Here is a 27082-nt window from a genome sequence, read left to right as displayed (position 1 = left end):
GTTGAACGAGGCGGACCAATAGGCAAAGTTCTCATCCATCGGTGGTTACTGGAATGTCATCAACAATAGAAACAAGGTCTTACCGACAGAATTGTACACCGAGGTGTTTACCTAAGTAGGAGAAAACTACTGCTTACATCATATAGATCACAAGAAGGTTTAAACAATCCCAATGGAAAGGAAAAGTGATTGTCAGGTTTAAGCAGAACAATGGAAAGGAAAATGTGTTTAAACACATATTTCAAGGGTATATCCTTCCCAAGGACAAGCAGAGTATGATATCCATGACAGGATATAATGTAGAAAACCCTTTAGAAAAGGGGAGAGAAACTTCATGACATTACCCATACAGCGGTGTTTGGATAATTTAGCAGGAAACATTTAGCATTGGCTTCAAATGTCCTTGTTGACAATCGGAGTACCACAAACATGCTTCGAGATAGCATTACATGGTCTTCAAGCAAGTTCAGACTTTGGAAACAAAAAGGGTCCATCAGGAAGAACTTATAGAATAAGTCTTACAATTTCCTCATGGAAGAAAGGATAGCCTGGCTGAAAAGGGAAACTATAACAATTGGGCCTCCGGCCAGGTGTGCTAGGCATGACATCACCTTACCGGGTCACATAAGGACCATTGTTGTAACTCTTGGAAATATGTTCCAACCATCATATCTGACCTAGATTCAGATCTGATTAGTGCCAGGATACCTCCGACTTAGTAAGCCTGAGAAGAAAAGGTGCAACACAATTGACGAGATGACATTGTAAGATTCTCGGGAGATGTACTATGGAAGCGAGTTCCGAAACAAGAGTTCATCATTAAAACCAAGGAGAGGATGAAGAGGTGGCTGATGAACTCAGCGACAATTCAGTGAGATTTTCAAAAGATGGATTTCCACACTTATGTGAACAAGGAGATAACATTTGTCGGATCAAATGATATAAGGATGTATGCTCGAGGAAAACATACACAATTAAGCATTGGTTGAAAAGTGCACCCAAAATATGGCCTTAGGTAGCATGATCAATGTGAGAAATGTGATTCAACAACCAATGGTCTAAGAATGAAATATCGACCATTAACTTGAAAGCAATAGGATTGCTAGAAACACGAACAAGTTTGTGTTGAACGGAAGGCAATAAAGTGGTCGATGACAACACAAATCATCGAGGGCAAGGACGGTATTTCTCATCATGAATTCAATTGATATCCAGGAAGAAGTCAAAGTGTTGAAGGTGATCCGACACATTTGCCGGGAGGTTTCAAGAGGATGCAATCAAACAACAACGGCAACAAGCAAGGAAATGACGAAGTGGCAAGTTATAGGATCGATATATAAGATGCAAGCTCGGGACCAAAGTTGCCTTTCAAGACAAGCAACATGATGTTGAAAGCTCGACGTAAGTCGTGCTCACACACTAAAGAATTCATGCCCCAGAGAAGGACGCGGTAGCACAGTCAAAAGTAGAAATACCAGAATGCAGCCGATAGTTTAGGAATGACCAGATTGGGTTCGGAATTTCCTAGTAAAAATACTAGGGGTATTTGATTTGTAGTGCGAAATAATTTCACTAGTCGGTGCCCTCGGTTGACAACAACCCAGAACCCGTAGAGTGATTACGACAAGGAAAGACATTACTTCAACAAAGTTAGTAAGATGTGGTGCAATGGCAAGGCATCTCCGAGATACCAGGGGGTAATACTCGAAGGTAGAACATGATAGAAGTAGAACCGAGTCATTGACCTATGACAGTAGATACTTCAACCTTGCGAAAAATAGACAAGGCATTGGAATGAATTCCCATCAGATATATCAGATCAGGACAGCATGGTCGGAACCATAACTGTAAGGAATCAATTTCAAAAATACCGAAAGAATCATACAACTAGATAATCATTTGCAAGAAGCTTCCGAGATGGTCTACATCATTTTCATGGGCATGAACACAAAGCTCAAGGTCGACTCCCACTTCTCCAAAGCATAACCTTACATTCACTTCTCGTTTCGATAATGGCATTAGTGTTGAAAGTTTTACCTGGTGAAATACCAGATGAGTATGACCCGTGAAAACTTCCGAGTTCACACATATTAAGGAAGGCATAGGTTCAACCCATCAGGGCATCTTAGGAACATATACCACAAACTTCAGAGTAAATAATACAAGCTCGAAAGTAGAGCATGGTTGGCAAAAAGGAGAGGATACAATTTACCAAAGGCATTATGTATCGGAGAAAGAACTCACAAGGTGATTAATTATGAAGGACACTGTCGGACAATAATCCAACAGTGGATATGGCGATCCACAATGGAGCTGATGTGAGTATTGATACCCAATCAAAGGAAGAAAGAATGCAAATGCATCGGTTTATAGGACATCTGAATAATTCAACGTTTAAATAGCAAAGGAATTATGATTTTTAAATCAAGGGATCAGGAGCAACGCTCAGATCAAGGATGGATAAGTTGAATACACTTAGGGGTACCATCGATGGCAATCTGATTGGCCGAGAACCAGCTCATGTTCGAAAGACGTCTGAGCGGAAGGATAATTTATAAGGATCAACTGATGATTGCGTGCATTCGCACACATATAGAATCAACGGACTTAAATGATAGTGACAAAGGATGCCAATAAGATTACTAGACTTATGGGATTAACCAAAATGTAAGCAAGCAAGAATTTCAAGAGCAATAGGTTGTTGAGGATCTTTGAAAGATCGAATGGTATTTCAAAAGCTTTTGTGAAATACCAGAATCAACTGGGGATGAGCGGATACTCGATGAGTGCGAGAAATTATCCGTAGGGATATTCACGTGGCAAAGAACTGCAAGGCAGTAGCCACAAAGTATTCTCAGAACAATAGAGAGAATTTTCGGTGTATCTTGTAATACAAGAGCAGCCGGGAATAAAGGTAAGAACAACAAGTGCATGTATTTATCCATAGAGATATATCGATAATAGGGAATTGCAAAAGTGACGGGCACAAGGGTCTCGGGAATGATCGAAGAGTATCTTCAACATCTTCTGGTGCAGCCGGCGATCATCTGTGATAAGGGGGCTCTCCGGGAGAAGTAGTTACGAGAACCTAGAGTCAAATTTAGTAAAATCATTTAACCCGAGTAGAAGGGAGATAAGAGTCCCAGAGTAAAGGTCGAGGAGTAAAGATCCTAGTACCACCCAATGGCGACGTGTGCCCGTAAGACACACAGCCAAGTTAGTAAAAGTTTTGCAATGCCTAGACTTGACTTCGGCCAAGGAGTTGGAAAGGGGGATTCCTACAGGCAGTCAGCTCTGATACCAACTTGTGACGCCCCCGATTTGACCGTACACTAATCATGCACGCAAATGTGTACGATCAAGATCAAGGACTCACGGGAAGATATCACAGCACAACTCTACAAATAAAATAAGTCATACAAGCATCATATTACAAGCCAGGGGCCTCGAAGGCTCGAATACAAGAGCTCGATCATAGACAAGTCAGCGGAAGCAACAATATCTGAGTACAGACATAAGTTAAACAAGTCTGCCTTAAGAAGGCTAGCACAAACTGGGATACAGATCGAAAGAGACGCAGGCCTCCTACCTGGGATCCTCCTAACTACTCCAGGTCATCGTCAGCGGGCAGCACGTAGTAGTAGGCACCTCCGGTGTAGTAGGAGTCGTCGTCGAAGGTGGCGTCTGGCTCCTGGGCTCCAACATCTGGTTGCGACAACCAGGTAGAAGGGATAGGGGGAAAAGAGGGAGAAAGCAACCGTGAGTACTCATCCAAAGTACTCGCAAGCAAGAAGCTACACTACATATGCATGGGTATCAAATGGAATAAGGGTATCATATGTGGACTGAACTGCAGAATGCCGGAATAAGAGGGGGATAGCTAGTCCTTTCGAAGACTACGCTTCTGGCAGCCTCCGTCTTGCAGCATGTAGAAGAGAGTAGACTGAAGACCTCCAAGTAGCATCGTATAGCATAATCCTAACCGATGATCCTCCCCTCGTCGCCCTGTGAGAGAGCGACCACCGGTTGTATCTGGCACTTGGAAGGGTGTGTTTTATTAAGTATCCAGTTCTAGTTGTCATAAGGTCAAGGTACAACTCCAAGTCGTCCTGTTACCGAAGATCACGGCTATTCGAATAGATTAACTTCCCTGCAGGGGTGCACCACATAACCCAACACGCTCGATCCCATTTGGCCGGACACACTTTCCTGGGTCATGCCCGGCCTCGGAAGATCAACATGTCGCAGCCCCACCTAGACCAACAGAGAGGTCAGCACACCGGTCTAAACCTAAGCGCCCAGGGGTCTGGGCCCATCGCCCTTAGCACACCTGCACGTTGCGTGGGCGGCCGGAAGCAGACCTAGCCTAGTAGGCGTTCCAGTCCAATCCAGCGCGCGCCGCTCCGTTGCTGACGTCACGAAGGCTTCGGCTGATACCACGACGTCGAGTGCCCATAACTGTCCCCGCGCAGATGGTTAGTGCGTATAGGCCAGTAGCCAGACTCAGATCAAATACCAAGATCTCGTTAAACGTGTTAAGTATCCGCGAACGCCGACCAGGGCCAGGCCCACCTCTCTCCTAGGTGGTCTCAACCTGCCCTGTCGCTCCGCCTCAAAGTAACAGTCGGGGGCCGTCGGGAACCCAGGCCCACCTCTACCGGGATGGAGCCACCTGCCCCTTCAGCCCCCATCTCCGAACAGTATCCCAGGTAAGGTAACTGTGTAAAGTATATTGTATATGCCCGTGGTCACCTCCCGAAGTGATCACGGCCCAGTAGTATAGCATGGCAGACGGACAAGAGTGTAGGGCCACTGATGGAACACTAACATCCTATACTAAGCAGTAGGATAGCAGGTAATGGTAACAATAGTAGTAGCAAGGACAGGCTATGCATCAGGATAGGAATAACGGAAAGCAGTAACATGCTACACTACTCTAATGCAAGCAGTATAGAGAAGAGTAGGCGATATTTGGTGATCAAAGGGGGGGGGCTTGCCTGGTTGCTCTGGCAAGAGAGAGGGGTCGTCGGTGACGTAGTCGACCACAGGGACATCAGCATCGTCACAAGGTCTACCGAAGAGAATAGGGGGGAGAAACAGTAAATACATAGCAAGCAAGTGCATATCAGGACAATAGGCAGAGCTAAACATGTTCTAACGCGGTATGAGGTGATACCGGTGAAGGGAGAAAACACCCGGGAAAATATCCCCGGTGTTTCGCGTTTCCGGACAGATGAATCGGAGAGGAAAAGTTGCATGTTCGCTATGCTAGGGATGCGTGGCGGACGAACGGGCTGCGTATTCGAATTCGTCTCGTCGTTCTGAGCAACTTTCATGTATAAAGTATTTTCATCCGAATTACGGATTAAAAGATATGATTTTTTAAAGATTTTATTAATTTCTAGAATTTAATTAATTAATTAATTCGAAAATGAATTAATGACATCAGCATGATGTCATGCTGGCATCAGCAGTCAACAGAGTTGACTTGGTCAACCTGACCAGCGGGTCCCACTGGTCAGTGACACATTTTAATTAAACAGTTTAATTAATCTAATCAAAATTAATTAGTGGGTGGGCCCCACTGTCATACTAATTAATTAGCTAATTAACAGTAGTTAATTAGGTTAACTAATCATTAGGTTAATTAATCTTATTTGGTTACTTTAATCAGAATTAATTAGGTTAATTAATTGGTTAATTAATTATTTTCATTATTTATCTACTTATTTATTTATTTATTTAATTCTTTTTTTCTTTTTTTCTTTTTAACAGAAACGTTCTGGGGGGTGTGCCCCACTTGTCATAGGGCCAAGGCCCTTAACGGGCATACGGGCAGGCTGGTGCGGGCGAAGCCGCACCCCTGCCCGATAGCAAGGCGAGGCCGGTTCGGGGCCGGAGCGGGCGCGACCAGCGCGGGCCACAGCCGGCGGCGACGGCCGCGGTAGGTGGGGGCAGCAGCGCCGGCGGCCACCGCAGCGGAGAGGAGTCCTGGGACGGAGCGCGCGAGAGCGGGCACCGGCGAGCGTGGCCGCGGCCAACGGGGACAGAGGCGGGGCGCGTGTGCCCGTGCGCCAGCGAGTGCCTCCGGCGGCGGTTCGGCGGGCGAGCAGCAGAAGCGGGGCGGGGCGCGGGCGTGCGGTCGTGGGCGCGGGCAGTGGGCAGTGGCGGGACTGCGGCTGTGGCCGCGCGGGCGCGCGCGGGCGCCGGCGAGGCGCGGGCGTGCCGGAGCGCGGACGACGCGGTGAGCGAGCGAGGGGGAGAGAGAGGAGGGGCGCGGAGGCCGTAGCCTCACCGGAGACGTTGGGTCTAGGGCAGCGGGTGTCGGGGGGGGGGAAGGACGGAGACGACTTGCGACGGGGAAGCATGCCGGTGGGGGAACTCCTGGCGCCGGCGCGGTCCAGGCGGCGACGGGCACGCAGGGGGAGAGGGCGAGGGGAAGACGAGGATGAAGCGGTCCGGCGGGGGGGGGGGGGTCGAGGCGGAGGGCGACGGTGGCAGCTCCGGCGTAGTGGCCGCGGGGGTCGGCGGCGGCGTCAACGGGATCCCGATCCAGATCGGATCGGGAGGGAGTGGACCGAGCGGGGGGGAGAGTGGGGGATATGGGCTAGGGTTCGGTGGGAGTGGGGGGTTAAGCAGGGGTGGGGTGGGCCGGCCTGGGTAGGCTGGTTCGGCGGCCAGTTGGGCCGTTCGGCCCAGTTGGCCAAGGGGGTTTCCTCTTTCTTTTGTTTTTTTTGTTTTACCTTTTAATTCATTTCTCTTTTATTTTAGTTGCACTATATTTTTGGTTTAGTAAAATATGAAAACAGCTCCAAAAATAGTGTGTCAAATTAATCCACTGTTCTAAGAAGTTTTACCTCAGAATAAAAATAGTTTAGTATTTGGTAAAATATATTAGGAGTATAACTAATTGTTTTGATGTTGTTTTAATCACTTAAGGGTATTTAAATATTTTATAAAGATGTTGTTACTCCACCAATAATATCCATGATTTATTTGTCACATTAAGAACATTTTAGTTTTGACTTTTGAAAACTTTAATTGTTTGACTTGATTTTAAGTTTGAATTCGAACCGTTTTTGAACCATCGCGAGATTAATAACAGTAACCGAGGTGACGTGGCATCATTAGCATGGAATTACTGTAGCATGATTACCCGGGCGTCACACACCTTCAGAAGTATTATACATGGGCGTGACTTGTTGCGGGCTGGGCTGGTATGGAGGATTGGTGATGGCTTGCAGGTCAATATTCACCACGATCAATGGATCCCGAGAAAGGGGTGTTTGACACCGCTCGGTGCAGTTTTCATCCCGGGAGTGACCAAAGTTGGGCACCTGCTAGATCAATCTGGGGCGCGGTGGGATGAACAGAAGCTTGATGCTATGTTCTCTAGTGACGATGCTCGGGATATCAAACAAATTGTGGTTGGCGGGCCTGGAGTTGAGGACTGCCTCGCATGGAACTATACAAAGAACGGACAGTTCACGGTCCGCTCGGCCTACCATTTGCGGATGGAGATGAACAAGGCTAAGCACGACAAGGCGGAGTCGTCGTCTGCGAGTGATCATAAAAGTTGGCTGGCTCTTTGGGACTCGAACGCTCCTGGGAAAGCTAAGATACACATGTGGCGCTTGATGAGAAATGGACTCGCTGTTGGAAGTGAGCTACGGAGGAGGACCATAAAGGCTGGTGTGTTCTGTGTAGCCTGCGGGCGAGATGAGACAGTGTTCCACCGGTTCTGGGGATGCCCGCACTCGACATTGTTCTGGAAGTGTCTGTGCTCGGAAACGGGAATGAGGGTGGCGATCCCACCCTGCCAAATCGATTCCCAGAGTACACTACGGCGGTGGTTGCTGGATTGGCTTGCCGCGGCTCATGACGACGAGAAGGCGTTGGTGATCCAAGCTGTCTACGCCCTTTGGCTGGCGCGAAATGAGACTAGGGACGGGAAGCACATCGAAGAGCCACGGGCAGTCGCTCGCCGTGTGGTAGCTCTCACGGAGGAGTGGAAGGGGGTCCATCAGCGTACTCCACCCCAGCCGAAGCAGAGATCTCAGGCCAGATGGCTGGCGCCGGAGGCCGGCTGGGTGAAGGCCAATTGCGACGGGGCACTGTCCATACAGCGGGCAAGGGGTGGGGCGGGTGTTGTGCTCCGAGACCACAATGGCGGCTTTCTGGCGGCTGCATGCCGCTCTTTCAAAAATGTGGGAAGCCCTGAGTTCGCTGAAGCTCTTGCGTGCAAAAGAGCGGTTCAATTGGCTGTTGAAATCAATGTGCAGAGACTTCACCTGGAGCTAGATAACGCAGCTGTTGTTCGGGTCATTTCTAGTAGCGAAAGGGATCTATCTACGGTGGGGCCTGCTGTGCAGGAGATCAAGAATATGCTCCAGGAGTTTACTGCTGTGAAGGTGTCGTGGAGGTGCCGTGAAGCAAATCATGCCGCCGACAAATTAGCTAAAGTAGATTTAGGTGATGATTTATATAAGGTGTGGTTTTCTGTTCCCCAAGAGTACATTCTGGAGTTCTTGTCGGACGACATTCCTAGCTTTGTTTAAATGAAAGGCGGCGATGATGATCCTCAAAAAAAAAAAATTTAGTTTGGTGCCGCTGTTAGTCCAAAATCTTTGTCGAGACGGCTCATATCGTCTGACTCCTTCTGATCCGCGTGTGGCATGGCTGACTGGTGGGCCATGGGCCATAATAAAATACAAAATAGCTGGGCCTATACGACCAGCGATGTTACTTGACCGTACAAATAACGAGGGCACCGCTGCTTGGGCCGCAAAGTCTCTTTTACCGGTGCTGGGAGCTATCGGCTACCCATCCACCATTCACATGCTTTGTAATGTGTGTCTTAGCGGGACTTATTCTTTTTTTTTGCGAATGTAGCGGGACTTATTCATATGTATATTCATGTATAGGGGTAGTTAATCTTTTGTATATAGTCAAATCAATGTCAGATGAATAGGACCCATGTCAGGAGTAGCAGTACTTTTTACAGGAGGATGTACGCATGCATGCAGCATCTCTCCTCTCTCTCAAACAAGTCCATGCATTTTATTTTTGTTTACGGATTTAGATGGCCAATATTTTTTACAACATTGTTCTTTATTTATATTTTTCATATATTCAAATTCTTGAACATAAGATGTTTAGAATGAGAGCAATCTTGAATATATTTAAACTAGTTTAATTTTTACTATTTCAATCATGTCAAAATATTAATTTCACTCATTTCAAATTACAATTTTCAAAATGATTGAAGTCAGTTCTCGAAATGAGTGAAATCAGTTTTCCAAATCAGTGAAATGCGTTGTTTCAAATTGGTTAAATACTTATTTTGGAAACTAGTGAAATGAGTGTAATATGTTTTCTGAAAGTGAGTGTAATGTGTTTTCTGAAACTAGTGAAATGGGTGAAATCTATATTTTGTAAATGAGTGCAGTGTGTTTTCTGAAATGAGTGAAGTAAGTTATTTGAATTAAAGTGAAATAAAACCAATTTTTGTTGTGAAACTAATTTTCCAGTGTTTGAAACTGATAGTTTTAATGGGCAGAATACATTTCAATACATTTCATAAATTTGCAGTGAAATTGATATTTGCAAATGAGAGTAATCTGTCTTATGAAATGTGTGAAGTCGATTTTTGAAACGAGTGAAATAGATTTTTAACTGATATTAGCGAAACAGTCAAAAACACTTTTATCAAATAGCGGATCAATCTTATGTTTTATAAAAACAATTTAAAACATAATTGAAATATAAAAATAAAAATTTAGTGAAATATGTGAAAATAGGTTATTTAAAATATGTGAAATTGATTATTTCAAACACGTCTAAGTTGTTGTCCATATATTTCACTCAATTTTTATAGTGTGTTTGTCAAGGTGCTTATTCCCCGCGTCAAAATATGTGAAATTAGTTATTTGAAATATGAGAACTTCGTTGTTTCATTGTGTTGAATTTACTACTATATCAAACATATATGTGTCTTTGTGAGTTTCAAATTCCAGTTTGTGAAAATGAGCGAAACATTAGAAAAAACTTTTTTGAAATTGTGAAACAATTTAGTGTTTGAAAGTGATTTTAGAGATAATTGAAACATATAAAATAAAATATATTTCAAACATATCCAAAATTGATCTTGTTCTGAAGGTCATGTCACCACAAATTCAAATATACAAAAAATTCAATAATGGACATTTGGTTCAAAAGATATGGATCATTAAAAATATGAGGATAAAAATAAAATAAATGTCATATGTACAACGTGAGTGAGTGCATGCATGCAACGTTGTCTCCACTCTAACTCTCTCTCTCTCTCTTCTGTAAAAGCTGACATTATCTGACACAGTACATGTATTGCTATATGTAGTATGATATTTGCAAAGAGAGTATAAAAACTGCACAGATCTTGACGAAAGCGACGGATGGTGGATTGTCCGCGGGTACATCCCGACACCGGTAAAAAATCACTGCTCAGGCTCACATTAGCACTTTAGACCAGACCACTCCTATTTAACCCACCTATATTCTCTTTTTTTGCGGGATAAAGGGTGTTTTATTCCTCTGGAATAGTATTATAATCTGCTAATACAAAGCTTGAAACACTGTCTGGAACTTGGTGCAATCAGCAGACGGTGCTACCTCCAGAACAACTTATATTAGCTAGACAATGAGCAACACTGTTTTGTTTACGATCAATTTTCCGAGGAATAAAACGGCGTGTCTCCAGGAACTTCTTAATTTTCAGTATGAGGTGTCCATAAGCAGATCTGCCCAATGATTCATCCGTCAAAGCAGCAATCAGACTGAATCATAATTGGTAAATCTGACCTTTGAAAATTGAGAGATAGGCCCTTCCAATACAGCACTGATTTCAGCTTCTAAAGCATCCTTGCAATGGAAAAGGTACCTGTCCGCAGAGAAGATTACCATTCTTTCTGAATCTCTCAGAATCATGCCTGTCCCTGCTAATCCTGTATCTTGAGCAAACGATCCATCAGTGGAGAGAGCAACCCACCCAACTGGTGGTTTGGGCCATGGCGAAATTTCCTTGCGGATTGTAGTTGTCCTGACAGGAGATCCAGTAGTGGCATTTTCCCTTTAACAATCTCTTCGATTGAGTACTTTTGCGCCTCATTATAAGTTGATAGATAGCTGTACAAAAAGGTCTTAGATATTTCTACGGGAGTAGTTGATTTACCATGTAACACATCATTCCTTAGACTCCAGATACGCCACAGTAACATGATGATCATAGCTTTAACTTCTTCCGACTCCATCGACAAAACACCTCAACCATTCATCACCAGAATGGATGAGTTTTTCTCTACTTGGGAGCGGCCAGACCTGTCTCATCATGTCCCATAACTGAGATGAACTTGGGCAAACAATTAGTGCATGGAAAGAATCATCGTTCGTCTCCCCGCACAGACGACAGTTGCCTGAGACAGGGATGTGCCGCCGCATCATGCATGCATTCGTTGGTAATGCACCAACAATCGCATCTTGGGGGGAGCCCTAGCCTGCCATGCCAGATTCCAGAGCGGGCGATCCCCGCCGGACCGCGCACTGCATGCACCAGGAGCGTGCAGCAGTACATGATCCTGCATGGCCAGATGATAAGCCGTCTTCACAGAAAACTGCCCAAATTTGCCCGGAAACCAAGCTAGGAAATCACTTTGCTGACTTGGTGATGTTCGGATGCTTCTGATGATGTGAACATCTGCTGGCACAAAGAATCTGTTAAGCAACTCAACATTCCAAACTTCGTTGTTTAGGAAGTCCGAGACTTTATTAAGCCTACATCTCCCTTTTGGTGAAATTGGTCTGAGAGAAGGACTTCTTCGGATCCATGGATCCCTCAAGGTTCTGATCTTGTTCCCATTCCCAACATGCCATATCATTTCACGTTTCAGTAGCTCCAGACCATACTCAATACCATGCCATATAGCCGATGCGTCTCCTGTAAAAACAGTATCCACCAAGTTCCCCGTAGGGTAATATTTAGGACCGAGCAACCTAGCAACCAAACTTTCTGGATATGTGTAACGTCCCGAGACCGATGCGCCAGCTGTCTTCCAGTTATTCGCCGTTTGTCGCCGTGTCATTCGCTTGAGTGTTGCATCTTGCCATGTCATCATGTACGTTGCATCATCATGTTTTCAAAGCTTGCATCCGTCCGGGTTCCCCCAGTTCCGTCCGCTGTTCGTTCTGAGCCCAACCACACTCGCACGCGCCCACGGCATGTCCGAAATAATATTTTATAAGTGGCCGAAAAATGTTCTCGGAATGGGATGAGAGTTGCGTGCGGTCTTGTTATAGTGTAGGTAGACCGCCTGCCAAGTTTCATCGCAATCGGAGTCCGTTTGTTGCCCCAACGGATATTTACAGCGGCAATATAGCCAGTCTATCGTCGGACGTTTTCGGTCTCCGAAAACTATTGCCGGACTTTTCCTCTCTTTCCTCCCTAGACCGTCTACACAATCCACTACTTACCGCCAGGCCCAACCTAACCTCTCTGGTCAGCCCGCGGCCCTCCTCGCGCGCGTCCGAAAACTGTCCCGAACCCGACCCGGATAGTCATCACCGTTGGGTCGGGATCATCCCCAAACATCTACAAAACATCACCGTTTTCTTATTTGGACTCCCTACCCTATTTTTCCTGACCGTCCGATTTTAATCGGAGGGACGAGATAGCCCCTAACCTAACCAACTCACTATATAAACCAGCAACCCTAATTTCTAGGGAGTTGTCCCTGCCGCCGCCGCCACACTCATCTTCCACACCTCGGGATCCCCATCGCTTGAACCAAATCAAATCCATCTCCTCCTCGTTTTCACCACCAACCCAACCAGCAAGCCCCTCCTCCTCTCGATCTAGAGCCCGAGCACTCGACCCGCTCATCCACGAGCTTGATCAGGAGAGGTGCTCCCGATCGTGCAAGCCTCCTCCTCGTTCAGGACCACCTCACCTCGCGGAGTCCAGCCGTCGGACCAGCAGTGCCGCCCCGGCGCACCTTGACGCCGAGCACCAGCAGGAACTGCTCGCCGCCCCTGCTCCTTTTCTTCCCTTCCTTTTCCTCTAGCTCCCCTCTCTTTCTCTTATCTGTATCACATCTTCCCCGTGCACAGGAACACCATGGCCGCCGCCCGTTCTAGCTTCGTCTCGAGCGCCACCAGCAGCAGCATCAGGTCGTCGCCCCAGTCGTTGCGCAGGTCGCCGTGCCCTGCCATCTCCGTCTCTCTCATCTTCCTTTCCCTGTTTTCCCCCTCTTAATGCTCTGTCTTTTTCTTCAGACAACACCACCATGGCCGCCCGAACCTAAAGCTTCGCCGCTACCTCGTTCCACGCCCCGCCTCCGGCTAGATTGGACATCCCCTGCCTCCAGCGCGCTGCCGTCCAGGACACCGCAGGCCGCTCCACTCGCCGGAGTTGGAGTCCCACAGGTCGCGACTCCTCGACCCCGCCGCGACCTCCCTTGCCTCCATGGACGAGTCCAACACCCGCAGCCATGGGCGCCTCAAGCTAGGGATTGCCTTGCCGCCCTTGCAACCTTGGCCTCGCCTTCGCGCCTCAACCGACCTCGTCATCGCCGGAACCCCAGGCTAGCCGCCGCCGTGCTAAGTCACCTGCTCCACGCCGGGCTTGGCTTCCTCGTCGTCTTCAGCAAACCAGAGCGCCAACGCCCCCCGCCTCGCCCCGCTTGCCCGCGCCAGTCGCCGCCGGCGACCATCTCCGGGACCTCCTCGCTGACCCGCCGCTTCCTGCGCCGGCATCGACCTCCCCTGCTTCCTCCCGACTAGCATGCATGCGTTGACCGCACGAGGGCAGCGCCTAGGCCAGCCGCGTCAGTTTCAGTCAAGGCCTGCTAACCCTCCACGGGTCAAAGGCCTGTTGGCCCAGTGTGAGCACAGCCCGACCCATCTCTGTTCGGCCCGCATACGTTTTTCTTTCAGTCCAGCGATTTTACCTATTTCCAGGGTTTTAACAGTTTTACAGGAAGCCCCCTAGACATCATGCATATTATAACTCACCAACCGTGCATCATATTAAAATAAGTTATATATGAAACATGACTAGAATTTCGTCTAGTTTCATAATTTGCAACTTTCATCTATGTTTAAAAATGTTTAAACTTGTTGTTTGCTTAATTTTGCTTAATTGCCATGTTAAAATGATTTATTTCATACTAAATAACCGCAGCTCCAAATTTAATAAACTTTATATGTAAATGGGGTAAAAAATGCCTAGTTTGACATGGTGTCATTACTTTGCATGTTTAATAACTCTAAAATTGTGTTTAGGGCAGAACAGTACTAACCCTAATATATGCATAGGAGTTTCCGGACTTGTTGTTTGTTGTTCCGGCCTCATTTAAACTTGCCTAGATAGGTAGTTTTCTTTTGCTTCACCTCTTAGCCATGCTGATCAACATTTAATATTGTTGAGTACATAAACGAGAGAGAACTAAATAAGTCACGTGGTGTTTCATCAATATGCAACGGAGTTGCATATTGAGCTCCACTTAATTTATAGGATTGCTTGTGCACTTTGCCATGCCATGCTTCATTAATTCGGACATGCATCATACTTGATTGTGCAACATGCCATGTTTATGCGGTGGTTGTTTATTATGTTGTTTGCTTCTTTCTGGTGTTGCTTCTTCGGGTTAGTTCCGATAACGTCGTGTTTGTGAGGATTCGTTCGACTTTGTTCGTTTGTCTTCTTCATGGACTCGTTCTTCTTCCTTGCGCGATCTCAGGCAAGATGACCATACCCTCGAAATCACTTCTATCTTTGCTTGCTAGTTGTTCGCTTTATTGCTATGCGGCGATACCTACCACTTGCTTTATCATGCCTCCCATATTGCCATGTCAGCCTCTAACCCACTTTTCCTAGCAAACCGTTGTTTGGCTATGTTACCGCTTTGCTCAGCCCCTCTTATAGCGTTGTTAGTTGCAGGTGAAGCTGGAGTTTGTTCCATGTTGGAACATGGTTATGTTGGGATATCACAATATCTCTTATTTAATTAATGCACCTATATACTTGGTAAAGGGTGGAAGGCTCGGCCTTATGCCTGGTGTTTTGTTGCACTCTTGCCGCCCTAGTTTCCGCCATACCGGTGTTATGTTCCTTGATTTTGCGTTCCTTACGCGGTTGGGTTATAATGGGAACCCCTTAACAGTTCGCCTTGAATAAAACTCCTCCAACAAGGCCTAACCTTGGTTTTACCATTTGCCACCTAAGCCTTTTTCCCTTGGGTTCTGCAGACTCAAGGGTCATCTTTATTTTAACCCCCTGGGCCAGTGCTCCTTTGAGTGTTGGTTCGAAACGGGCAACCTGCGGGGCCACCTCGGGGCAACTCGAGGGTTGGTTTTACTCGTAGCTTGACCTATCCGGTGTGCCCTGAGAATGAGATACGTGCAACTCCTATCGGGATTTGTCAGCACATCGGGCGGCTTTGCTGGTCTTGTTTTACCATTGTCGAAATGTCTTGTAACCGGGATTCCGAGTCTGATCGGGTCTTCCTGGGAGAAGGAATATCCTTCGTTGACCGTGAGAGCTTGTGATGGGCTAAGTTGGGACACCCCTGCAGGGTTTTGAACTTTCGAAAGCTGTGCCCGCGGTTATGGGCAGATGGGAATTTGTTAATTTCCAGTTGTAGAGAACTTGACACTTAACTTAATTAAAATGCATCAACCGCGTGTTTAGCCGTGATGGTCTCTTTTCGGCGGAGTCCGGGAAGTGAACACGGTTCTTGTGTTATGCTTGAACGTAAGTAGTTTCAGGATCACTTCTAGTTCGCTCTTATTTGCGTATGTTAGCCACCATATATGCAAGTGCTTGCTGCAGCTCCACCTCACTACCCTTTCCTACCCATAAGCTTAAATAGTCTTGATCTCGCGGGTGTGAGATTGCTGAGTCCTCGTGGTTCACAGATACTTCCAAATAGTTGCAGGTGCCGATGATACCGGTGCAGATGACACAACTGAGCTCAAGTGGGAGCTCGATGAAGATCTTGTTCGTTGTGTTGTTTCGTTTCCTGTCAATCAGTAGTGGAGCCCAGTCGGGGCGATCGGGGATCTAGCATTTGGGGTGGTCTTTCTTTATTTTGGTTCCGTAGTCGGACCTTGATTGTATTCTGGATGATGTAATTCTATATTTATGTATTGTGTGAAGTGGCGATTGTAAGCCAACTCTTTATCCCTTTCTTATTCAGTACATGGGATGTGTAAAGATTACCCCTCTTGCGACATGCCTACTATGCGGTTATGCCTCTAAGTCGTGCTCCGACACGTGGGAGATATAGCCGCATCGTGGGTGTTACAAGTTGGTAATCAGAGCCTTCCCCGACTTAGAAGCCCCCTACTTGATCGAATCGCTGGCGTTGTTGAGTCTAGAAAAAAATGTTTTGAGTCTTATAGGATTATATATATATCGGAGAGTATGATTCTTTTTACTCCTCAGTCCCTTCATCGCTCTGGTGAGACATCCTGACGTAGAGTTTTGACTCTTCTCTTCTCAAATTTCACGAACAAAAATTTAGGATCACGCGGGTATCTTGGAATCGTTCCGATGGTTTTGTGACGAGAACATTGTTCTTGGTGCCTCCTGACATTTAGGGGTTGTGGCAGTGTCCCGGGGAGTTGAGCTCCGAGGTGTTGTCGTCACAATTTTATCGTTGCAATTCTGGAATACCTGAGTTCACAGACATCGAAAATCTCTTTTATGCAGTTGTTGGTGAGATAACCTCGACGCCACCCAGTACTAGGGAGGGAGTTCGGGAGTATTGCCATAACTCATATAACGGATGCTTTTCGAAGGTTGAGGTAAATGATTTCCGAAGGATTTTGGTTATGTGTTGAAGGATGGATACAGTTGGATGTAGGATTTGCTAGTTTTGGGTGAGATATTATGCTTCCCCTGTATCCCCAACACCTGATTGCATAACTAGAAAGTTTCGGGAGTTTATAAGTGGGAATTCAAGTAGCTCCTAGGATATCTTTCCAACAAACACATGATACGATATGGAATCTATCATATGTTTGTTTCCGGCTTATTTTGCAAGCCAATCCTTTGTTTTTGTTTTGAGTTGTGGTATTCGAGTTGCTTCAATGTCAAGTGTTGATTCCATGCCTTTTCCTAAGCGGTGTTCTCATATTTCTATGTGAATACTAATCCTTCTTGTTAATCGAGATTGTCATGTCAATCCTTTTCTACCGGCGTGTTCCTCTTCAAGTGGATCCGATCATTTCTACATTCGCGAGATCAATTCTCAATTCTTTGCAATAGTGTTTGCTTCATCCGTCCCAAGTTGCCTTTGTTTTTCCCGCCCTCCCACCCTTGTTTCTTCAAGGACTCGGATTTGTCTATCAAGTATCCATCTTATGGATGTGAAGACTCTTTATTCTTGTCTTTCAATGTTTTACCCGGCGGTTCTCATGAAGATGCTCTACAAGTTCATCATTGTTCGTTCTCTTTCTTCTCCGGTGGTTTCAATTCAAGCTTTGTTGATCACATCCTTTTCCTCATTTCAAATGCTTTTCCCAGGCCGGTGCACCTCATAATCATTCCCCGCTTGTTATTAAATTGTTCCGGAGTGCTGAAGATATCTCAGAAGATTCACATTTCCATTCTCGATCCGTTCAAACTATTTCGAGGTTGTTATCTCATTCAAATCATTTAAATCAACCAGTGCATTATCTCTTCCTAAGCAATCATTCCACGGTGTATCTTTTGAGTGGGCCCTAACCCACAGGTATTTTCCCAGGATCTTACATGACTCTTCTAATATTCTCAGAGTTACTCTCAAATTGTTTTCCAAGTTTGACATAAGAATGAATTATCATCAGTCATTTGTATTTCTCCAAGATCTGTCAAATTCTTTTCATCGTTGGCTCAACCTTTCTATTCGTCATCCCGGAGTGCCTCAACAATTCATGGTGTTGTTTCTCGTCGTCATTCTCAACAGTTGAAGACCAAAGAAGAGTTTCTCTTCAATCTTTCCTGTTTCTCTCAGAGATGCGTGATTCTAGCTTGATGCCATCCTCTCATAATTGTTTTCGATTGTGAGAATTCTTTTCACCCATCAGGAGCAATTCAAGAGTATTTTCAGTTTGATTCTCCAAAGGCCATCATTTCAGGTTTACTCATTCAAGCTTTCAGCTCTCGTTCTCCAAATCTTACCGGTGCATCATTCAAGTATTCTCTAATCAGCTCGTGATCTATTCGTTCTCATGTATCTAAATCCCCTCAAGTATCTTCAGTCGTTTTCCAATTCTTCCCGGTGAATTGTGTCGGTGCTACGTTCATTTTTAATTCTTACGGCGGTTCATTCAAGTTTTCTTTTCCTTCTTTATCATATTAATTCATTCGTTCTTTCCAAATCCCACCGGTGGATCGTTGAAGACTTTTATCGAGTTTACGCTATATCTCTCTTAATCCTTTCAACGAGAATAAGTAGTATGCCAAATCCGTTGCTTGTCATCAATTTAAATTGGTGAAGGATAAGCATAATGTAATTCTTATTCTTGTTTCATCAAGTAAATTCAATTCCTACTTTCCGGAGTGGTTCATCATATCACATTCTCGGTTCGAGATGCTTTATCTTTTCTTTTCCCGGAGTTCCAAGCTCTCTCAAGTATGTCACCACGAAGCTCCATTTATATCATTGCAAGGATTCACTTTGTGTTTTCAACTTCCCTTTCCTTTCGTTTGATCATTCTTTTATTACCGGAGTTCTTCATGGAGGCTCTACATGATGGTTCATCAAGGATTTAATTCCTTCTCGAAGTGTTCATCGAGATTCTTTTCAGAGGAGCTCAAGTGTTCTTCATCTTGCATTCAGAAGTGCAATTCTTTCTACCTTATCTTTTGAGATGGAGTTATGTCATTCTTGACAATTTCCCTTCGTGTTTCATGGTTCACAAGTTGTCCAGAATGACATATCTTAAATCCATCATTTTCAGTTCATTCTAGACATCTCTTCAACCCATCAATCCCTTCATTGGAGTTATCTTGGGTTATATTTCACCTAAAGCTTTCCCTAAGGATTGTTGCTATTTATGGTGATTATAAATGATCCAAGTTCTTCATTTATCCTCCCGGTGAAATAAGTTTCTCGTCTCCTTGTTCATATCAATCCAATCTATCATTTCCGTTAGTGGCAGAATTTCACCTCATAGTTTTGAGATGTTATCCATAAGCCCACTACAAGCTTACTCTTTTCGTTGTTGGTTTTCCAATAACTACGTTCGATCCTTCTCCTAAAGATGCTTTCAAGCTCATTCGAGGTAGAAGATATTGTTTTCTCCTCCGTTCATTCCATTCCATCCTCTCATTTCTTCCGGAGGCATTGTGATGTTGCTCTCTTCAATCATCATCTCGAGTTGTGAGGATCATGTTCTTTCATGCTTATCCGTTTAACCAGAGTGTTGTGCCCTTTGCTCAAGTTCTTTTCATCCTATCAAGTCTTGCATCTCTTTTCAACCGGAGTGTTGTCCGAATTTGTTCTTCTTCGTTCCTCTTTCCTAACGGAGTGTTTTCAACTTCGTTTATCTCCGTTGTATTCTTTTCTCGAAATGGTGTAACCTCTCAAGGTTCTTTGGTTTCACTGATTGTCAAATAAGCAACTTAGTTTTACCATTTCTCTTCCTCTTCCGTTTTTCTCTGGTGCCATTCTAGATCTCGGGACGAGATCCTCTCGTAGTGGTGGAGTGTTGTAACGCCCCGAGACCGATGCGCCAGCTGTCTTCCAGTTATTCGTTGTTTGTCGCCGTGTCATTCGCTTGAGTGTTTCATCTTGCCATGTCATCATGTGCATTGCATCATCATGTTTTCAAAGCTTGCATCCGTCCGGGTTCCCCCAGTTCCGCCCATTGTCCGTTCTGAGCCCAATCACACTCGCACGCGCCCGCGGCATGTCCGAAATAGTATTTTATAAGTGGCCGGAAAATGTTATCGTAATGGGATGAGAGTTGGCGTGCGGTCTTGTTATAGTGTAGGTAGACCGCCTGCCAAGTTTCATCGCAATCGGAGTCCGTTTGTTGCCCCAACGGATATTTATAGCGGCAATATAGCCGGTCTATCGTCGGACGTTTTCGGTCTCCGAAAACTGTTGCCGGGCTTTTCCTCTCTTTCCTCCCTAGACCGTCTACACAATCCACTACTTACCGCCAGGCCCAACCTAACCTCTCTCGTCAGCCCGTGGCCCTCCTCGCGCGCGTCCGAAAACTATCCTGAACCCGGCCCGGATAGTCATCACCGTTGGGTCCGGATCATCCCCAAACATCTACAAAACATCACCGTTTTCTTATTTGGACTCCCTAGCCTATTTTTCCTGACCGTCCGATTTTGATCGGAGGGACGAGATAGCCCCTATCCTAACCAACTCACTATATAAGCCAGCAACCCTAATTTCTAGGGAGCTGTCCCTGCCGCCGCCGCACTCATCTTCCACACCACGGGATCCCCATCGCTTGAACCAAATCAAATCCATCTCCTCCTCGTTTTCACCACCAACCCAACCAGCGAGCCCCTCCTCTCAATCTAGAGCCCGAGCGCTCGACCCCCTCATCCACGAGCTCGATCAGGAGAGGTGCTCCCGATCGTGCAAGCCTCCTCCTCGTCCAGGACCACCTCACCTCGCGGAGTCCAGCCGCTGGACCAGCAGCGCCGCCCCTGCGCACCTTGACGCCGAGCACCAGCAGGAACTGCTCTCCGCCCCTGCTCCTTTTCTTCCCTTCCTTTTCCTCTAGCTCCCCTCTCTTTCTCTTATCTGTCTCACATCTTCCCCGTGCACAGGAACACCATGGCCGCCGCCCGTTCTAGCTTCGTCTCAAGCGCCACTAGCAGCAGCATCAGGCCGTCGCCCCAGTCGTTCCGCAGGTCACCGTGCCCTGCCATCTCCGTCTCTCTCTTCTTCCTTTCCCTATTATTCCCCTCTGAATGCTTTGTCTTTTTCTTCAGACAACACCACCATGGCCGCCCGAACCTAAAGCTTCGCCGCTTCCTTGTTCCACGCCCCGCCTCCGGCTAGATTGGACGTCCCCTGCCTCCAGCGCGCTGCCGTCCAGGACCCCGCAGGCCGCTCCACTCGCCGGAGTTGGAGTCCTGCAGGTCGCGACTCCTCGACCCCGCCGCGGCCTCCCCTGCCTCCATGGATGAGTCCAACACCTGCAGCCATGGGCGCCTTAAGCTAGGGATTGCCTTGCCGCCCTTGCAACCTTGGCCTCGCCTTCGCGCCTCAACCAGCCTCGTCGTCGCTGGGAACCCCAGGCTAGCCGCCGCCGCGCTAAGTCACCTGCTCCACGCCGGGCTCGGCTTCCTCGTCGTCTTCAGCAAACCAGAGCGCCAAGGCCCTCCGTCTCGCCCCGCTTGCCCGCGCCAGTCGCCGTCGGCGACCATTTCCGGGACCTCCTCGCTGACCCCCCTCTTCCCGCGCCGGCGTCGACCTCCCCTGCTTCCTCCCGACTAGTGTGCGTGCGTTGACCGCACGAGGGCAGCGCCTAGGCCAGCCGCGCCAGTTTCAGTCAAGGCCTGCTAACCCTCCACGGGTCAAAGGCCTGTTGGCCCAATGTGAGCACATCCCAACCCATCTCTGTTCGTCCCACGTACGTTTTTTTCCAGTCCAGCGATTTTACCTATTTCCAGGGTTTTAATAGTTTTACAGGAAGCCCCCCAGACATCATGCATATTATAACTCACCAACCGTGCATCATATTAAAATAAGTTATATATGAAACATGACTAGAATTACGTCTAGTTTCATAATTTGCAACTTTCATCTATGTTTAAAATGTTTAAACTTGTTGTTTGCTTAATTTTTCTTAATTGCCATGTTAAAATGATCTATTTCATAACTAAATAATCGCAGCTCCAAATTTAATAAACTTTATATGTAAATGGGGTAGAAAAATGCCTAGTTTGACATGGTGTCATTACGTTGCATGTTTAATAACTCTAAAATTGTGTTTAGGGAAGAACAGTACTAACCCTAATATATGCATATGAGGAGTTTCCGGACATGTTGTTTGTTGTTCCGGCCTCATTTAAACTTGCCTAAATAGGTAGTTTTCTTTTGCTTCACCTCTTGCCATGTTGATAAACATTTAATATTGCTGAGTACATAAACGAGAGAGAACTAAATAAGTCATGTGGTGTTCCGTCAATATGAAACGGAGTCTCATATTGAGCTCCACTTAATTTGTAGGATTGCTTGTGCACTTTGCCATGCCATGCTTCATTAATCCGGACATGCATCATACTTGGTTGTGCATCATGCCATGTTTATGCGGTGGTTGTTTATTATGTTGTTTGTTTCTTTCCGGCGTTGCTTCTCTGGGTTAGTTCCAATAACGTCGCGTTTGTGAGGATTCGTTCGACTTCGTTCGTCAGTCTTCTTCATGGACTCGTTCTTCTTCCTTGCGGGATCTCAGGCAAGATGACCATACCCTCGAAATCACTTCTATATTTGCTTGGTAGTTGCTCGCTCTATTGCTATGCCGCGATACCTACCACTTGCTTTATCATGCCTCCCATATTGCCATGTCAGCCTCTAACCCACTTTTCCTAGCAAACCATTGTTTGGCTATGTTACCGCTTTGCTCAGCCCCTCTTATAGCGTTGTTAGTTGCAGGTGAAGATGGAGTTTGTTCCATGTTGGAACATGGTTATGTTGGGATATCACAATATCTCTTATTTAATTAATGCACCTATATACTTGGTAAAGGGTGGAAGGCTCGGCCTTATGCCTGGTGTTTTGTTCCACTTTTGCCACCCTAGTTTTCGTCATACCGGTGTTATGGTTCTTGATTTTGCGTTCCTTACGCGGTTGGGTTATAATGGGAACCCCTTGACAGTTCGCCTTCAATAAAACTCCTCCAGCAAGGCCCAACCTTGGTTTTACCATTTGCCACCTAAGCATTTTTCCCTTGGGTTCTGCAGACTCAAGGGTCATCTTTATTTTAACCCCCCCGGGCCAGTGCTCCTTTGAGTGTTGGTTGAAAACGGGCAGCCTGCGGGGCCACCTCGGGGCAACTCGAGGGTTGGTTTTACTCGTAGCTTGACCTATCCGGTGTGCCCTGAGAACGAGATACGTGCGACTCCTATCGGGATTTGTCGGCACATCGGGCGGCTTTGCTGGTCTTGTTTTACCATTGTCGAAATGTCTTGTAACCAGGATTCCGAGTCTGATCGGGTCTTCCTGGGAGAAGGAATATCCTTCGTTGACCGCAAGAGCTTGTGATGGGCTAAGTTGGGACACCCCTGCAGGGTTTTGAACTTTCGAAAGCCGTGCCCGCGGTTATGGGCAGATGGGAATTTGTTAATGTCCGGTTGTAGAGAACTTGACACTTAACTTAATTAAAATGCATCAACCGCGTGTGTAGCCGTGATGGTCTCTTTTTGGCGGAGCCGGGAAGTGAACACGGTTCTTGTGTTATGCTTGAACGTAAGTAGTTTCAGGATCACTTCTAGTTCACGACCGTGCTTTGCTTCCCTTCTCGCTCTTATTTGCGTATGTTAGCCACCATATATGCTAGTGCTTGCTGCAGCTCCACCTCACTACCCTTTCCTACCCATAAGCTTAAATAGTCTTGATCTCGCGGGTGTGAGATTGCTGAGTCCTCGTGGCTCACAGATACTTCCAAACAGTTGCAGGTGCCGATGATACCAGTGCAGATGACGCAACTGAGCTCAAGTGGGAGCTCGATGAATATCTTGTTCATTGTGTTGTTTCGTTTCCTGTCGATCAGTAGTGGAGCCCAGTCGGGGCGATTGGGGATCTAGTATTTGGGGTGGTCTTTCTTTATTTTGGTTCCGTAGTCGGACCTTGATTGTATTCTGGATGATGTAACGCTATATTTATGTATTGTGTGAAGTGGCGATTGTTGATGTCTACTACATAACCTTCTTCTTGTAGACGTTGTTGGGCCTCCAAGTGCAGAGGTTTGTAGGACAGTAGCAAATTTCCCTCAAGTGGATGACCTAAGGTTTATCAATCCGTAGGAGGCGTAGGATGAAGATGGTCTCTCTCAAGCAACCCTGCAACCAAATAACAAAGAGTCTCTTGTGTCCCCAACACACCCAATACACTAGTAAATTGTATAGGTGCACTAGTTCGGCGAAGAGATGGTGATACAAGTGGTATATGGATAGTAGATATAAGTTTTTGTAATCTGAAATTAGAAAAACAGCAAGGTAATGAATGACAAAAGTGAGCGTAAACGGTATTGCAACGCTAGGAAACAAGGCCTAGGGTTCATACTTTCACTAGTGCAAGTCCTCTCAACAATAATAACATAATTGGATCACATAACTATCCCTCAACATGCAACAAAGAGTCACTCCAAAGTCACTAATAGCGGAGAACGAATGAAGAGATTACGGTAGGGTACGAAACCACCTCAAAGTTATTCTTTCCAATCAATCCGTTGGGCTATTCCTATAAGTGTCACAAACAGCCCTAGAGTTCGTACTAGAATAACACCTTAAGACACAAATCAACCAAAACCCTCATGTCACTTAGATACTCCAATGTCACCTCAAGTATCCGTGGGTATGATTATACGATATGCATCACACAATCTCAGATTCATCTATTCAACCTACACAAAGGACCTCAAAGAGTGCCCCAAAGTTCTACCGGAGAATCACGACGAAAACGTGTGCCAACCCCTATGCATAGGTTCATGGGGCGAAACCCGCAAGTTGATCACCAAAACATACATCAAGTGAATCACGTGATATCCCATTGTCACCACAGATATCCACGCAAGACATACATCAAGTGTTCTCAAATCTTTAAAGACTCAATCCGATAATATAACTTCAAAGGGGAAACTCAATTCATTATAAGAGAGTAGTGGGGGGATAAACATCATAGGATCCAAATATAATAGCAAAGCTCGCGATACATCAAGATCGTATCACCTCAAGAACACGAGGGAGAGAGATCAAACACATAGCTACTGGTACATACCCTCAGCCCCGAGGGAAGAACTACTCCCTCCTCGTCATGGAGAGCACCGGATGATGAAGATGGCCACCGGAGAGGGATTTCCCCCTCCGGCAGGGTGCCGGAACGGGTCTAGATTGGTTTTCAGTGGCTATGGAGGCTTCTGGCGGCGGAACTCCCAATCTAATCTCTGTTCTGGAAGTTTTACTATACGTAGGTATATATGGGTAGAAGGGGTACATCGGTGGACCGAAGGGGGGCCATGAGGCAGGGGGGCGTGCCCCTACCCTCGTGAGCACCTCCTGCATCTTCTGACGTAGGGTCCAAGTCTATCCGGTAGGTTTCCTTCCAAAAATAACTTCTCCAGTTGATTTCGTTCCGTTTTGACTCCGCTTGATATTCCTTTTCCTCGAAACACTGAAATAGGCATAAAACAGCAAATCTGGGCTGGGCCTCCGGTTAATAGGTTAGTCCCAAAAATGATAGAAAAGTGTATAATAAAGCCCATAAACATTCAAAATAGTAGATAATATAGCATGGAGCAATCAAAAATTATAGATACGTTGGAGACGTATCAAGCATCCCCAAGCTTAATTCCTGCTCGTCCTCGAGTAGGTAAATGATAAAAAGATAATTTTTGATGTGGAATTCTAGTTGGCATAATTTCAATGTAACTCTTCTTAATTGTGGTATGAATATTCAGATCCATAAGATTCAAGACAAAAGTTCATTGACAAAAAAATAATAATACTTCAAGCATACTAACAAAGCAATCACGTCTTCTCAAAATAACATGGCCAAAGAAAGTTATCCCTACAAAATCATATAGTCTGGCTATGCTCCATCTTCACCACACAAAATATTTAAATCATGCACAACCCCGATGACAAGCCAAGCAATTGTTTCATACTTTTGATGTTCTCAAACTTTTTCAATCTTCACGCAATATATGAGCGTGAGCCATGGACATAGCACTATAGGTGGAATAGAATGGTGGTTGTGGAGAAGACAAAAAGGGAGAAGATAGTCTCACATCAACTAGGCGTATCAACGGGCTATGGAGATGTCCATCAATAGATATCAATGTGAGTGAGTAGGGATTGCCATGCAATGGATGCACTAGAGCTGTAAATGTATGAAATCTCAACAAAAGAAACTAGTGGGTGTGCATCCAACTTGCTTGCTCACGAAGACCTAGGGAAATTTGAGGAAGCCCATCATTGGAATATACAAGCCAAGTTCTATAATGAAAGATTCCCACTAGTATATGAAAGTGACAACATATGAGACTCTCTATATGAAGAACATGGTGCTACTTTGAAGCACAAGTGTGGTAAAAGGATAGTAGCATTGCCCCTTCTCTATTTTTCTCTCATTTCTTTATTTTTTATTTTCTTTTGGGGGGGGGGACAATGCTCTATTGAATGATGATCATCACACTTCTATTTATTTACAACTCAATGATACAACTCGATACTAGAACAAAGTATGACTCTATATGAATGCCTCCGGCGGTGTACCGGGATATGCAATGACTCAAGAGTGACAAGTATGAAAGAATTATGAACGGTGGCTTTGCCACAAATACTATGTCAACTACATGATCATGCTAGCAATATGACAATGATGGAGTGTGTCGTAATGACGGAACGGTGGAAAGTTGCATGGCAATATATCTAGGAATGTCTATGGAAATGCCATAATAGGTAGGTATGGTGGCTGTTTTGAGGAAGGTATATGGTGGGTTTATGATACCGGCGAAAGTTGTGCGGTACTAGAGAGGCTAGCAATGGTGGAAGGGTGAGAGTGCATATAATCCATGGACTCAACATTAGTCATAAAGAACTCACATACTTGTTGCAAAAATCTATTAGTTATCAAAACAAAGTATTACGCGCATGCTCTTAGGGGGATAGATTGGTAGGAAAAGACCATCGCTCGTCCCCGACCGCCACTCATAAGGAAGGCAATCAATAAATAAATCATGCTCCGACTTCATCACATAACGGTTCACCATACGTGCATGCTACGGGAATCACAAACTTCAACACAAGTATTTCTCAAATTCACAACTACTCAACTAGCATGACTCTAATATCACCATCCTCATATCTCAA

This window comes from Triticum urartu, chromosome 2 (assembly GCF_003073215.2).
Source record: "Triticum urartu cultivar G1812 chromosome 2, Tu2.1, whole genome shotgun sequence".
NCBI classification, from domain to species: domain Eukaryota; kingdom Viridiplantae; phylum Streptophyta; class Magnoliopsida; order Poales; family Poaceae; genus Triticum; species Triticum urartu.
Note: the sequence above shows the minus strand (reverse complement) of the source record.